The 17,486-nt window shown below is 37.2% G+C and overlaps 1 protein-coding gene across 1 annotated transcript in view; it reads right to left on the minus strand.

The window, feature by feature from the left end:
• LOC307176648 (uncharacterized protein) overlaps positions 1-17,486 on the minus strand; it is a 452,670-nt gene that overhangs the window by 311,036 nt on the left and 124,148 nt on the right. The window lies entirely within an intron of this gene.

Below are 17,486 nucleotides of genomic sequence, written 5' to 3' on the forward strand. Positions count from 1 at the left end.
TGACCTTGAACCATGAGGATTTCTTTGTACTATGATTTTCTTTCTCTCCTCTCCTTTCCCATCTTTCTCCCTCTTTCTTTTCCTCTCTCTCTTACACACATGCACACACAGAGCTCCTTGAGGAGGGACTGATTTTTTGCTTCATATTCAATTTGTAAAGTAATTTGCATATGAATGTGTGAATGAATAAATGAAGTAATTCATCTCTAGAAATAAGAAAGTTTTAAAAATAACGTATTAATTCTCTATTTTTTAAACAAACTGTCACAATCTTAGCCACTTGAAATAACACACATTTGTTATCTATGTTTCCATGAGTCACAAGTCCAGGTACACCTTGGCTGGGTCCTCTACTCAGCTATCACCTCACAGGCCAAAATCAAGATACTGGCTGGCCAGGACTGTGCAGATGACTGTTGCACTTGGCTCTTGGCACAGTTAATTCCTTCCAGCTTTAGAGTGCACGGTGTCCTCTTCTCCAGGACCAGCAGAACAGAGAGCCTCTGCTGCTTCCTGTCTCCCACACTTTAATCGTCTCTGATCTCTTTTAAAGTCTCACCTGATTAAATCAGATTCACCCAGAAAGATCTCCTTTCTGTTCCACACAAAGTCAACGGATTGGAGAGTTTTAACCACTTCTGCAAAATTTCTTTACCTTTGCATATAACTCAACATATTCCATCACCTTTGCCATATTCTACTTGCTAGAAGCAAATTACAAGCCCACCCACACTTAAAAGGAGGGCATAATTAACAAGGTCTCGGTCATTGATGTCCTCTTAGAATTCTTCCTACTACAAGTCTCAACATTTGAAACAGAAGTTTAAAATGTCCCCCACACTAAAAAATAACTTTAGGATAACTATAGTTCACTGACAGTTTCTTTCACATGTGAATTCTAGAATGCCTCCTTACTTCACCTCATTTTACCAACCAGACAGCTGTTTAAAACAATTTGTGGTGCCCAGCTGATGTTTTTCTCAGATTTATTATTTTTTAAAAAAATCCTAATATATTGCATTGTTTGTGAATACATTAGTAAATAACTTTAAGAATAATAATAAAATATGTGGAATTATTCCTCCCTTTTTCAGGACATGCAGAAAAATATGAAGGACATGAAATAACACTGAGGGAAATGAAGATCTTTGTAAAAGGAGACAGCAATGAATAAAATTAGCTCGAATGTCACTCATTATGACAGAACAAGCATATTCTAAGGAGAAAATTCTGGTTGATTTCCACATAATCACTCTGATTGTGTACAATCAACCTCAGCCACACACATGCTATCTCTCCCACTTTTCCTGTTGGCTGTGCCTGTAAACAACCAAGGAAACCTAAATCAGGGAGAGGAAATGACTAAAGTATGGATTTAAATGTTTCTATTTTTACCAAACCTTATGCTCCACATTTCTGTTGACTGTTTCATTGATACCTGAAACAGCTTGGGTCACCCACCCTTGGTGTCTGTTAATCTCCTTCTGCCATTTATGGAAGCAGTTTGTCTGTATATCCTGATCAGAGAAAGAACTTGTCCAATTTATTCTTGAGTCTTTATTTAAAAAGACAGCAATAAAAATTTGTATTTTTTACAGTATAAATGGATGCTGTTTTGAGATGAAGAATTATTTCAATATAATTTGCTATTAATTTGTATAAAATTTATATACAAAATTTATACATATATACAATAGTATATAAAAAATTCATACAGCTCAATTAAATAAGCTTAGTATGAAGTAAGTATTCACAGACTCACTGACTAGCTAAGCTTGGTTATGTAGGTAAGAAAAAAATATATGCATTCATTTTTCATCTGATGTTAACATTTACTGAACACCTTTATATATTAAACATAGTAGTGCATGGAACATTTAACATAATTTTTTAAAGGCTGCATATATATATATATATATATATATATATATATATATATACTTCAATCATAATTTAAAATAGAATTCATCTTTGTTAATAAAGTGAAGCAACTTAAATTTATATCTTGGTAAAAGCTGCATAATAGATTTTAAGAAATTTGAGCTAATGTGAAAGAACAGTGTGATACTATATGAGGTAGGTTTCATTACGTCTTTGTTAATGATAGTGCAAATATCTCAGGAAGTTTACATATTAGCTCAGAATGCTAGAAGTCAAAAACAGCACATTATACTAAAAGATTAGTGCTTTGGACAGAGTGCATACGTACTTGATCAATATTTTGAAATTCACAGACTTTTATAACTTGAAAGTAACCTTAGTGCTTATTTAGCTTAACTTTCATTTTATCCTGTAGAAATTTTAGAGGTGTGGAGATACTTTACGAAAGAAAAATGACTTATTTCAATTACTGTAAGCAATTATTTCCCCATTAGGGCAATCACTCAAATATTTTACTTGTGGAAAAAAATCTGCTCTCACACAAGTTACACAATGGCAGTTTCAGAATAAGAACCTAAGGCAATTCATCTTAGGTCTCCATTTTTGTGGGTAGGAAAATGGAGTCATTGATCCTTAGACCTTGTTTACCCTACAGGCTATAGTTTTTGTAGGATACCTGAAAGATATTTTTCCAGTATGTAGTTCTCTAATTCCAACTTTTAAAACTCCTTCCCCAACTGTGAAAAGTAGAACAAAGGTTTATTACTCTGAGTTGTTCATTCCCTTTTAATGAAAATTGGGACTTTCATAATTTTCTAACAAAAGAAATTCCGTTTAAAATAACTCAGACACATTTACTGAGTGTATAAATACAATGACTTCGTGCTTGCTATTTGTAGTAATGAGCAGACTTTTACTTTTTTTGATTCCCTAACTACATAAGACCACTATCAATAATAAATCAAGGTTCATAGAAAATATTTTAAAGGTCATGTAGTTCACTTACTCATTCCTTTATTTCTTTACTTATGCATTCATTCATTCAATACAACTTATTGGGTAAAGAAAAAATGCCCAAATCAGTGATTCCCAACAGGACAGTTGGCTGTTGGAAGGTATGTGTTGGTAAGATGACAGACAGGTTACGAAATAATCTGGAAAGTCCTTTGCCAACATTCATGTCAACCATCCCCACCCCATGCCCGTGACATCAGAATATGGAGGAAGTCACACCTGAGCTACATTTCAAGCCACGACCCCCCCTACAACCAGGTAGGGCCTTGTGTGTTTCAGAGAGCAGAGGTCATTTCAAGCCAAAGGAAGAACATTAGTTAAGGGCAATATCAGCATCCTGAGACAGTGAGTGCAGAAGGTTACGTAGGATTAAGGGGAAAAGTATGAGTTTGATTTGGGGATGCTGAATTTGAAATGCCAGTGTGATGACGTGTAGGCAGAGATATCATAGCAAGCAGTTTTACATAGGATTCCTTCCGGAAGGGAAAGAGGACTCACTGGGCATAGACATATGGCTGTTTCTGTTATATAAATAGCAGTTTAAAACACCAACATCGGAGCAAATGAGAGCTCTTCAGGAAGGAGAGAAAAGAATGGAGGGCTGTGTTGAGATTTCAGGAAAATCTAAGATTTACAAGATGTTTAGAGAATGAGTAGCTAAAAAGAAAGAGGTAAGCACATTAGTGCTCTTTTAATGAGATTATTGGGAGGTAAGTGAATTCTCTAGGGGATGAGCATGGGATAAATAGTGAAGAAGCAGAAAAAGCAAGTCTAGAGAATTCTTTTTTTTTTTTTTTTGCGGTACGCGGCCCTCTCACTGTTGTGGCCTCTCCCGTTGCGGAGCACAGGCTCCGGACGCGCAGGCTCAGCGGCCATGGCTCACGGGCCCAGCCGCTCTGCGGCATGTGGGATCTTCCCGAACCGGGGCATGAACCCGTGTCCCCTGCATCGGCAGGCGGGCTGTCAACCACTGCACCACCAGGGAAGCCCCTAGAGAATTCTTTAGCCAATTGTCTAAAGGGTAGGAAGGACAGGACAGGAGGGCACGTGAAGGTAGATCCAGCACCCAGGGAGAACTGTGCTCATCTATCTGTAACGGGATTCCACTGCAGAAAACACCTCTGAAGGACAGAAACAAGTGGGTTGCGAGAAGCTAAGTTGAAGGAGAAATCCTGGTCCTTGATCAAGCCAGACCCCAGAGGTGATGGGAACTTGCTGCCATCTTCCATCTGTCACAGCCCTGCCCCCTCCTTCGATGAGTGTTCCTGGATGTGATGCCTTAGATGGCTGTGGTCATCTTTTTACCAGCCTGAAGATGCAGTCAACACCAACAATGAAAAAAAATTACAGGGTCTTGGAGATACTACTGAACTGGAAGATCGACCAACACTGAAGTTAGCCTTATCTATCTATGATGACCAAGTATGTGAGAAATTTTTCTTACTTTTTAAATCAATTTGGTTCTATATTTTTACTATTTAGAGCTCAGCAGATACTAAATGTCCTAAAGAAGAAGGAATGATTGTTTTTACTGAATTTTCATAGTTATGAACTCCAGAAATACTATAAAAAAATGAAAATCTCATCTAGAACTCTCCCACAAAATGAAATTTTATAGCAAGGATTCTGAAAAGGAAACATCTAGTTCTTTCTAGTTGTGATCTAAAAAGCAGTCTCTTGCCAGGGTTTGAGAAGGCATTTTCACACATCACTGCCACAAATGTAAACTTATATATTCATTTTTAAAATGTTTTGGTGATGCATTTCAAGATTCACAATAATATGATAACAATAATAAAGATAATAGTGGTAATCAATTATTTTGACATTATTTATATATTGATATATTCATTGATATCACTTCAGTCAAGCTTCAATACAGACACTATGATTCTTCTTATACTTATGGTGATATGCAGGCTTAGAAAAGTAAAATGAATGAATGCATAGTTAAGAGTATGCCCATGAATGCATAGTTAAGAGTAAAGCAGTATTATATTAAATTTCTTTAAAATTTTTAAATGCCTTTTCACTGAGAAATTTCACAGTTGGTAATCTATCTTGTAAAACAATCCTAAATGCCCCCAATTTTTTATTGCAACATAATTATGTCACATCAGTTTTGAAATTAAAGCTAAATGTACAATAATGGAGGAACAAATAGTCAAAATTTCAATGGGACTATTATTCATTAAAATTAATAATTATAAGATTTTTATAACATGAATATGTATCTAATTTTGAGTTGACAAGGATACAAAATCATATACACAGAATTATCAGGACAATCTGAGTCTATCATCTTTCTATATAATTATATTTTATATACCTATTAATCTATCAATTTTTCTACCCATTCATCCACTCATTGGTCTAACTCCATCTAGGATGTATGGAAAATAGAAGCAACATGGTAAAATATTTGCTGCTGTGTTTGCTGGTGAATGATGTGTGATTTTTTTTTCTTTTTTCATTCATGTTTGTATTTTCAAAAACTGTATTGATTATTTTATGATAGTAAAAAAAAATTGAAAAATAAGCTGTTGCCAGTGATAAACAAGCTCTGGTTTCCCCTCTGAAAACTGTCATAAAGCTTCTTTACTTCAAACTTAAAGAATGTGGGAAAAGGGGCATTGTTACAACAACAAAAAACAATAAATAAGACCTTGGAATACTTAAACAAATATTAAAATTAAATATCAATGACATGTATCTACCAAAGCCTGACTGCAAATGAACTCCAATGAAGACCTGCTAACGGATGGACTAGGAATAAACGTGTTTCATATAAAATGTCAATTCTGAACTTACACTTTTATTCCAGCCCACACATGAAATAAAATGTAATCCGTTTAGTTCCAAGAGAATTTTGTTAATATCCTAAAATATTCAAAAATGGACTATTTTGTGGCATAGTATAGAAATCCCCCCTTTCTACTCACATCTTCACTCAGGTAAAAACCCCTTAATATTATGTATAAATGCTAAAATGATATCTTACCCCATCTCACAGACCACCTTCCACAGCCAGGCAATATTTACCTAAGTCATAACTAATGTTAATCTCTTTACTTCTGTTTTAATCTTGCAGCACCCACTGAAACAACACTATGGAAAGATACTTTTAGATAATTTCTAGAGATAAGGAATCTGAAGATGAGAGAAATTAAGTGACCTGTCCAATTCCATACAAAATATTTAAATATTTTCATCTATTAATAACCCAGTTAAAGCACAATAATAAAGGTTAAATTGTACAGTGAACAATAAATTAACACACAGTTGTGTAGCCAAAGTGTTGGTTGAGTAGGGCTTTCCTCCTTCTCTGGAGACTTAAATAAACTTAATTCAAACTCTCAGTTTTATATCCAGAGCCTCCCTGTTATTTCTGCTAATTATCAGGACTTCTTCTCAGGATTTCTTTTCCTTCAATATGTGCTAATCCTGCAACAGCCAGTGCTGACTCAAATTGTGGACAACTTTGGGACACCCCAAAAACTCATCCAAAAGCAATAGTGAATCTTGCAAACTTCCCTGAGGATTTCACAGAACAGGAGTGTTTTCTACCTTATAGTGAACAGAGTAGAATGGCTTTAAGACAATACATGTCTCCCAAAAGCAGCTTCTAGGTTAGCCCATTACCAGCAGTGTGTCAGTAAATGTCTAGCAACTGGGTCTCTGGTGGAAGGAAAGCCCTTATTTGTAGTGTCTGCCAATTTCTGTGGTGTAAATATCCCACTGTGGCCGTTTTCAAGCTATCAATGCAACACCACCAAATCAGGGTTGGGATTGAGAAAACGTGGATAACTGGCTCTTGCAAGTCATGTGGGCTGGCTCCAGCTCACTGTCAAAGGCTTTTCTCACTGGGATTCTCCAGTGCAGGTCCCATTGTTTTACTTCACTTGCATTTCACTGAATCATCGCTATCAGCCACATCCCTTGGGCATTTTAAAGTATCTTTCCTCTTGAATACAGAGCCTCTCAGCTTTCTCACACTCTATGACAGTTTTAAAACATGTTTGAAAATTCTTTACTCCACCTCCCACGGATAGACGAGATTTTTACCCCTCCCCCAGCCATGAGAACAAGCCATCTTAGATGTCCAGACCACACATGACTGCAACCCCAGCCAACAACATTGGACTCTACCCACAGGAGAGACTCCAGCTTTGCCCAAACCCTTCCTTACTTCCTGACCCACAAAATCATAAGCAAAATAAATTGCTTGAAACTACTTAATCTCGGCCTTCTTTCTAATGTATTCAAACTCATAGTAATTGGAGTTATCCAGAGCAAGCATTTCTCCTCATATCTAACTGTAAAGTATTTTATTACTGATGATAATTCAGAGTAATAAAGATATGGGTCACATAATCTTCCTTCCCGAGAAGACAAAGAATAAAGATCAAGTTTAAAGTGCGGTAGAGTTAAAAGTAGGCTTCACAGAAGAACAAGGTTCAAATTTTGAAAATGCGACAGGTTCACAGGGTAGCCTTAAATAATAAAGCATTTGACAAATCTAGATATGTGCTATTTCTCCCCAGATTGGTAGTCAATTAAATTGTTTACCTTATCTAAATGTTTCCCAGGAAAGGATAAAAATGATGGGAAAGCCAATGCTATTGCTGAGGCAAAGGTATGACAGGGGGTGACTGGGGATGACAGTGAAAATTTACTTTTTTCTGTGACTGGAAAACTCTAGACTAGGTAATGCAAAAAGTCCCTTCCAGTTTGAAAATTCACTGGCACACTCTCTTCTTAGAAGCTTTCCGGTATTAAACTTCTTAAACATTTCTTTCCTGTATTCCACCTAAAATCCTGAAAAAAGTTAGGATTGGTATATTTCCATCTTAATACAAAGGAAGATTTCCTTTTGTTCTAACTGCAGGGTCAATCTGGGCCTGTAAAATACCCAGATGAATGGAGGCAGAAGTTCCTTGCATTGTTTGCAGAGAACCAAGTCATGACACACAATGCCATTCACAACAAGCAAGGCTCCCAGCTTGACTGCCCACAAGCCTCTATCAAAAATGGCATAAATTTAAACTGGAATCAGGCCAGGTCCTACTGTTACCACTTTAACCAAAGACTATAACCCAGTGTGTGAAGTGGTGGAGTCACATATTTCTCTGGTAACAGTGCCTGCAGGAAGCTCCTGATAAGTGGCAGAAGCTCCATTTCCATAAAATGACAAGGCCAAATTAATTCTAATTATCCTGATCACTGAACATTTAAATGAAAATGAAGACATTAAAGGTAAGTAATTACCAGGAAGGCCATTTCTAAGGATGAATTATGAAAGATTATAAACAAAGACATTGTAAAACAATGGGTTTCAACTGCCCAAATCTTGTCCCTTTGTTTATTTGTACTGATCACACGAAATTTACACACCAGAAAATTGGGAATTATTTGGTTGTTAAAAGAATGTGAAAAAGGCCCTATGGAGAAGTGCATCCTCATTTGTGTTTCCTAAAATAAAAAGTCACAGTTAACTATTTCTAAACTAGTAACTTTATCGATTTTCGGATCCAAATATAAATTGGGAACAAAGGGTATGAAAAAAATCTGCATATAAGAAAACTTATTTCTGAATAATTGTTGGCTTTATAAATTTGCTTTCACAGAACAATCGAGTGGCAATAGTTCTGGAATTATTATCATTTACAGAGATAAGGAAAGATGAAGGATAATCTTCTGACTATAATTAATAAATGAGATAGGAATATATTTTCATTTATGAGAAAACCCAGTTGATAATATATTGTCTTCTCTTTTTAGTCTAGAAGGATAATTTTTTAATCTGCATGTCTCCAATTCAAGAAGAATATTCTCACCTTTTAGAAAAGGTGATAAGGCTTGGCCAGGCAAAAGTCGTTTTATTAAACAGTTGGGCAGTAATCTTAAAAGGTGTACATTTGAAAACTTGGTTTGCTTCAGTTCAAACATACTCTCTGCTTTTGACCAAATAGCCTTCACATTATAAATATTCAGGCCCATACAGAAACTTGTTTATGAAAACAAAACAAAAAAAGCAACTCTGTCTTATTGTGTTACATCTCAGCATTGCATGGCCAAATTTAGATTGAACAAAAAGTCAAACACTGGAAATACTAATCTGCGATATGTTTACTTTCAATTACCTGTGTGGTAAATTGCTTAGGGACCTCTTGCTCTATATTTAATAAATAAATTATTTATTTTCTTAAAACTGACAGGAGAGTGTTATAGACTTTCACTAAGTTCTATGTCAAATTCTTGAGTTGAACAATATACCTGCAAATGCATTTTTATACACAGACTTTATAGTTTTGATACCACTCCCTGCTATGATTCTTATCTTAGTTCCTGATTCCTTGTGAAACTGAGTCCAATTTAATTAAATTATTTAAAGCTAAGGAGCCAGTGAGGGACCATAAAATATTATTTATGATTCACTCAATGTGATTTGCTCTTCCTGTCACCCCATTTTGCGGTCCTCTATTTAAATATTAGCATCCCTTTCAATTAGTTGAAACAAATGAAAATGACATTTATGTATGGAATATCAGCAATATCATATCATTCAACCAAAGACATGAAGGAAGATCCACGTCTATCTTGTCTACTACTATGTTTAAGGGTCTATTAGTCTAACATCACATACAAAATACTCAAGAATTACTTGCTTAACAAATGGAGCTGCGATCCATTGTCCTAGCACTGTTTATTTGTTTTGCTGACTCCTGCATATATTCATCCTTTACTTTGTCATTCTATCTGTCAACAATCACATAAATCTGAGGGGGCACTACTGATCAACCTGGGAGGAAGTTTATTATATTGGAAGAGTGTACTTGGTCGAGGATAGATCATATAAATAGAGTGTCTTCAACCACAAAAGTGAGGTGAACCAAGAATCCAGCTAGATCTTGATCTGCTAGAACAGAGCATCCAACTGAGGCTAAACTGGATCCTTTCACCTCTTAATGATATCGTAACTCTGTGCAAATGAGGTAACGAGTGATTTGAGACCGATCTACAGAGGGTTAATTAACCCCACCTTCAGGCAAGACCAGCAAGGAAGTCTGGGAGAAGCTGATGAACAAGTGTGTTTGGAGAGTGCTGAGCTTTGTTCCTCCCTCTGAATCTAACCGAGTCATCATGGGTAATATTTAATCATGTGGTTGCATTTGTATATTGTCTCTCTGGTCCCACATATTAAAATCACTACCTGGAAGGAACCAGGGACTAGGAAAAAGTAGACTCTCATTCTCCTGGTGCCTTTAAGAGGACCAGGTCTAGAGAAACTGGGTCTGCTGGGATCTCTCTCTGACTGTGCTACTACCGCTGGGAGAGTTGGGCCTGATGATCAAGGTAGATGTGGAACAGAGTCAGCACAAAGTGGTACTGAGTACCAGGCGGTATGTAGGCAAGGAACATACAGCACTGAAGAAGCCACTTTATAGAGGATTGCACAGACTCTGAGTCAAGCTAAACCAGAGAAAAGAAAAAAAGGATCCCACGGAAGAACATTGGAAGTGAAGGTTGGTGGAGTTAAGTAAAATTCCCTGGAGTAATTAACATTCCCACCTTGCAAAATGACGCTGATAGACATTGGAGTTCTAAGGATGATTTTTAATCACAAGTCACTGCAGGTACCTGGCTTAACAGGAACAATAATTTTAAGTGTTCAGACATTAGCTACAGGAGGAAATATCCAAAGCCTAGGGGAAAGATTTAAAGAATTATAGCTACTAAGTGGTGGAAACTAGATTTGAATCTCCATTTTCAACCAGTATTCTATCTATCTTCTTTATGAGCACAGATGCAGGCTTTGTAATCAGACCTGTGTCCAAACTCAGTTTTCCTTTCACTAGCTACGTGACCTTGTGCATATTACTTATACATTTTTTTTTGCATTTCAGTTTCCTTAGCTCTAAAAAGGAATAATAATTATAATTACCTCACAGGATTGCTGTGAGAAATAAATTAGAAAAATCTCACTAAATTATTTAACATAGGATCCAGTTTACAGTAAGTGCTCAAAAACTGGGCTAATGTCTTAATTTTTATGAAGTAGCAATGGCAACCAGCTGGGGCCCAGCTGAGCTAGAAGTGTCAGTGGATTTCATTAATTATTGTCTATAATGAATTTTGATGTTTTCTGGCCCCAGCAGTAAGCTTCTTGTGGCAACAGAAAACCCGCACTCTGCTTGGGGTGACCACCATCTTCTCTGGTAGGGTCAGGCTAACTACACCCCCAGCCCCAGGAGGTGGAGGCCAGAGGACATCATTCTCATTGACTTGGAGACATGATGTCTGATATCACTTTTGAGAATCAGCACCTTCCATGTCTCTGGCCACCATGCTTGGTTCTGAAGTGGGCACTTTCACAAATTGGGCTATTTGGGGTCCTCTAATACTCCAGTCTGGGGTTTTAGTTGGGGACACTGGGAAAGTGTTCCTCTCTTTCCGTAGGTGCTGGTATCTAAAAATAAAGTTCACACAGATGAAGCTTAACAAATAGATGTAAAATGAGATCGACCATATTCTGGTGGTGATCTCTGAGCTCTTACATCAGCTCTTCCTGAACTGCTAGTTATACAAGCCAATAAAGTATTGTATTTTGCTTAAGCAGAGCTAAGTTGGGTTTTCTCTCACTTGTAACAAGAAGCATCCTGACTCATGGCCACTGACACACTCCAAAACTGTTATTGATCAGAACGTCTGCTTAAAAGTTAGGAGCTCAGATCTGAGCTCAGATCTCTTGGCCTTATCTAATTTATCATGTGCTTGTGGTCCCGAGGTGGGTTGCATACCCTAGTACACATTTGCTACGGCCCACTGGCTGATTTCTCCTGATTTTAATGTTTATTTTTTCTTTTAAGTGGCCTAAGAGTGAATTAAAATACTGGAATAATAAATATGGAAGGGTTGTCATGAGATTTTAAATGGAACTACCATTGTAATTATCTTTTTTAAGCATATCCAGCTTTGGGTTATATCCCCTTATTCTTTCTATTTTAGAAACTAAAAGGAATATATATATATATATATATATATATACACATTTTTTTTGTTATTACCTGAAAATGTGCCCGAAGGCTAAAAAGCATTGGGGAGGTACATTAACTTTACTAAGTAAATATCTGCTTCTTGTTGGCAAAGTACCTTGGGGCTTCAGTGATATGGACTATGTAAATGTAAAAGTGGCCTGGAATGAAAATAGCTTGGAGCTCTCTCAAAGAGCAAAGCTATTAACCCTAGGGTTCCGGTCAAATTCTAGCTCAGGCAAGTTTGCCATGCAGATTTAAATCAGTGCCATTTCATTTGAAAGCAGCATGACTCAGAGAAAGCACATCCTCTCCTGCAGTGTTCCCCTGCCTTATGGCTAGATGACATTTAATGTGCTCCAACATACCAGAGGCAGAGGTGCAATGTGTATTCTTCAACACACTGTACAGAACAGGGATGCAGGCTCTAGCCAGAGGGCTTCTTCTATTGGCTGTAGACTTGAACTCTAGAGACAAGTTAAAGGGATGCCAAAAGCCACAGGCCACCTCTGTGTGGGAGCGAGGGATTCAGGTTCTGTGGTTTTAGATTACCTCTATTAATAGTTCACATGGCAAATAAAGACATAGGGAACGAGCTGGATTTTATAACAAGCATACCAGCTAGTGTAAGGAGATTAAATAACTGGCTTATAGTTAAACATTTATAACTAACTGCACTCCATTTCTTCTTATATATTTCTTCTGCATATATTTAGAGAGAGACAGAGACAGAGACAGAGAGAGAGAGATCAAACTACTCATTCCAAAAGAGACACTGATGGGAAATGCAGTGGAAGAAAAAAGGGAGAATGAATGAGTGCTCAAAGACACAGATTGAAAACCAGGAGAACCTAAGATGTTCAACAAATGAAGCGGAACACTTCAGAGAGGGTGTGAGTCATAACATGAAAAAAAGCCACCGAACCTTGTTGTAAGATTATTCTTGATGACTTAGGAAAAGTTACTGCAAAAGGATAAGGTAAACTCTAGATTGAAAGTGGTTATTTAAGGACTGCCTGGTCAGTAGGCATAAAAAATGAGGATAAACTTGAATGATTTCAGGAAGTCTTCCGGGAAGTGTGGAAATGCAGGGAAAACAGAAATGGCATCATAAACTTGAAATAAGCAATAATCAATCTAAAATGGCAGTCGACCATGTTCTGACATACAGAATATGTTCCCCAAATTTGGACCCCAGGTGGTCTGAAAGACAGCTTACTCCCAAGAGTCAACGTGGACAATCCTGTTTTCCAGCAGCTCTAGACCTTCCTGAAAGTTTCCTACATAAGAGCTAACAACTCCCTCATCATCTTCAACTTGGTGGCTACATTGACAATATCCATCACAAGCCATGCTTTTTTTTTTCTCTCTCGACATAATAGCCAAACCGTTTATTTGGTTTTAAACAACTACTCAACAGTGCAGAATTGTCTATTTGGAGTGAAGAGCTTTAAAATAAAACATTTTATTAGGTTTTCAAATATGCAGAAATCTGTTGCCTAAACAAACATTTTGGGGGAGAAAATTATTTAATTATAATTATACTGACAATTAAGCAAACTGGAAAAACATGTTCTTAGTAGTTTGGAATATATACTCAGGAAGCGTATGGTGTATCTGATAAAGAAGAAAAAAAAATGTGTACAATAATATCAATAGTATCACTGTAAGTGATGAAAAGCAGAAGAATGTTTCCTCATTTTCTGAGGCAAAGAGCTCAGATTTCCAAAATAAAAGAATCTACGCTATTTTCTGTCTATTTTTGAAACAGTAAAACAAATTTTCTAAAGTGAACCTAAAATAAGACTTAATTTTTCTTCCAAAAATATTTCAACTGAGAGTACTGTCACTTTGAAGGGTATCTTTTAAACTGGTTTTTTGTGTTTTTTTTGAGCTAGGAAAAAAATATTTTGGGTGGGGTTTATATATCTCATAGAGAAACTATGAGGAAATAACATGAAAGAGCATCATGCTAGAAGGCCATAATCCAGGAATGGTCCAATCAGCATCACTATGCTCCCCAGGGCAAACCATCGCTGTTATCTCTGCTTCTCATCTTGCAAACATGCATCTTTAATCCCAAAGAGGAGCCAGAAAAGGATGCAGATCGTGCAGATGTCAGTGGTGTCACGTGGGCCCCAATGAAGAAGCGAATCCGCATCTTGACCTATGAAACAGTTGGTCACCCAAGACACCAACCCAACCACAAAACATAAAATCTAAAAAGAAGATTTAAAAAAATGCCCATTTTGTTTTTTACTTTTCTACAAATATTGACTGGAAAGCATTCCATGAACTCACTGTTAAACTAAAAGGACCAACTTAATAGACCATAACATTCTCCCAGGTAAATAAAGCAAGGCCTTGTGTACCATATCTTTACATAGCCTGAGGGTTCTCAGAGATGATAGAGGACCCATTTTTAAAAAAAAAAATTTATTTTAAATTCAATTGTTCGTGTTATCCTAATTCAAAGGTCTGAGATTTAAAATTAATGAGCAGGTCTGTAATCTTTCAGGGAGATCTTAATGGCCCACTTTCACACAGTCATGAAGAAACCAAGCCAGCCTACAACCCATTTTTCTTCCTGCAGCATGGCTGATGATTTAAACTCACAAAGACATAATTTTTTCTTAAAGAACAAATAAAAGCCTTGTGCTCACTCTTGCCTCACATTTGAATATGACTCTTATACCGCTGCTCTAAATGAAATTTGTCATGCATCCTTACACAGATGGATGTGGAGTTTCTGTCGTGGAAACATCCGGTGTTAGTACAGGGCAGGCTGGTATTCAGAAGGAGCCAAAGGTTCCAACCCTTGGGAGACATAAGACAAGGCTTGTCCTGCCTCTCCAGTGATGGGGAAGAGGAAAAACAACGTTTAGCTCACACAACTGTGCATAAACTCTCACGAGAAACATCGACTTCTTCCTCTACCCTCTGCACATGAATTCACTAAAAACTCACTTCCCACACTGACCGTCTAAACCAACTCTGACTGTAGTCCATGTCCAAGCCACATCTCAGAAGGGGAAGGCCTGGGGCTCCTTCAGAAAACAATTCATGGTCATTTGTCCTAACTTGGACCTCGTGATATAAACCAGGAGTTCTCGCCGCTCTGCAAACAAGGAAGTGAGGGCAAGAGATGGTTCAGTGACCAGCTCCCATGACGGGTCAAGATCAGAATGAATTCTGTCACCCCTGAGTTTCTCCTTCTGGTTTTTCCAAAGAAGCAGATGAAAATTAGGGGAAAAATTGTTGTTTTTCTAAGTTTCAGAGTGACGTTTAGCCAATGTTATTTGTTATTACCTTCTGTTAATAAAAAAGCAATTTTAAAAAGCCTTAATAAAAAAAAAACAGAAAAGGAAACCAGAGTCAAAAGCATTTAATTAGTCATTAAAATATGTTGTTATTAAATATTATCATTTGAATTTTGGAAAAATTCATCAAGGTTTTGAGATAGTTTCAATGCCTTCACGTCAAGATCAGATAAGAGATAGGGATAAAGAAAGTAAACCAACATTGCATAATTTCCCAGGCAGTGACCCATGCATGCCGGGAGTCCACACTCTACAAGCAAAATAACAATCAGTACCACTCACTGGAGAAAAATACCTATGGAGTTAAAACTTGTGAATCATTCGTGGCACTTGTGGTTTATAATTAACATTTTAAAAAACATATATGTATATATATATTCCATGATTATAACTTTTGATTTCTTGATCTTACACTTCATTTCCAACAGTGAGAAGTGTTATTTTGACCTCTTCCTGTATTATATTCTATAAATTAGCTCATCAACCTTCTCTTAAGTACTATATATTCTTTGATTCTTTGAAGAGAGTATATAATTAGTGATGCAAATTGTGAGCTTGAAACCTGAGAGATGCGTTGGCTTTTTCAAGTATTTATCCTTTGAGATGTTCAAAATAACATATTGACAAAGGTGTATGCTTTGGAGAGGCTTTAACAGAACATCTGTGATATGATTGTTGCTATGGCAACTGGTTTATTAAACATTAAAATTAATAACTCTGAAAACCACTTAGGCTGGCATGAAAAAAAGAGCTTTATAAATGTAACTGAGGTATAACAGGAAAATAACAATCTCAGAGCAGAGGGACCATCTCCATGTTGCCTTCTGGGACCAGAGAGATCTGTAGAAAAATGTCATTGCTTGTCCTCGGGGCCTGGGGCATATGAGAAAGTGAATTGTGGTAGCCCCCTGGGACATTTGTGTAGGTATTTTTTCTTCCAAAATCTTTTTAAGACTGCTCTTTCCGGGTTTCTATCAAACCAGGGCCACAATATAACTTCGTGGGCCCTAAGAATTTTTGCCTTCATTGAACCTTACTACCATAATACTATCAATATTAAAAAATACTTTTTAAACACTTAAACATTTATTTTTTTTCTGTTTTAGGCAAAATTTAATAGATTCCTATGGCCCCTGAACATGCCATTTTATTCTGACATGGAAATAAAATTAGGACACTTTCTTTGACCCTAATTTTTTTTTTCTTTTTCCATTTGATTTTAAAATAAATTGAAATATTTTCATGGGCCCCTAAAAGTACTGTGGGCCTGAGGCACTGTGCCCAAAGTGCTGCTGTTGGTCAGCAGACCCCTCCTCTTGGATGTGTATCCTCTAGCAACTTCACCCACACGCAGGAATCCACATCAGTCACTACCCATATACAGATGCGCACAAACATCTGTCTGCAAGTCAACCTTCTCTTCCAAGCTGCTGATCTCCCTATTCAGAAGCCCAGTACCCTGTGGACATCTCTTAAGTGTCTCCATGGTGTATCAAACTCAATGCACCTCAAAAACAAACACATGGGGCTTTCCTGGTGGCTCAGTGGTTGAGAGTCTGCCTGCCGATGCAGGGGACGCGGGTTGGTGCCCCGGTTCGGGAGGATCCCACATGCCACGGAGCGGCTGGGCCCGTGAGTCATGGCCGCTGAGCCTGCGTGTCCAGAGCCTGTGCTCCGCAACGGGAGAGGCCACAACAGTGAGAGGCCCGCATCCCGCAAAACACACACACACACACACACACACACAAAAAACCACATGCATTGACCCAACAGCTTATACTCTTAGGATATTCACCTCAGTTAACAGGCCATAACGGCTGCGATTCACTATAAAGGACAATGTTACAATAACCCCGAGTTACCTCTGAGTACTGTGACAAGGACAGGTTTTGGTTCTACTACACGTTTATCTATGGATCTGTGTTTTCCAATTTATCTTCACTGAATATTATCAGATAATAACAAAAACAGTTTATTAAAACATATCTGAGAAAGCTAAAATAAAAATATTAGTCAACCTCTAGACAAATTTCTAAGGAATATCAAAGCCTTGTCTTTTGCTAAGACATTATCAGTCTAAGTGGAAATATGTTAAGCCCATATTGGTCTTCCCTTATTCCAATATAATTTTGATTTCAATGAAAATGAAGAAGCTAACACCATTTATCACATGCTGTGAAACCATGTAGAGGTAAAGACAAGGCAGCAGTCTTTTCTGAATGTTGTATCTATTGAA

The sequence above is a fragment of the Stenella coeruleoalba genome, assembly GCF_951394435.1.
Source record: "Stenella coeruleoalba genome assembly, chromosome: 18".
Classification (NCBI taxonomy): Eukaryota; Metazoa; Chordata; class Mammalia; order Artiodactyla; family Delphinidae; genus Stenella; species Stenella coeruleoalba.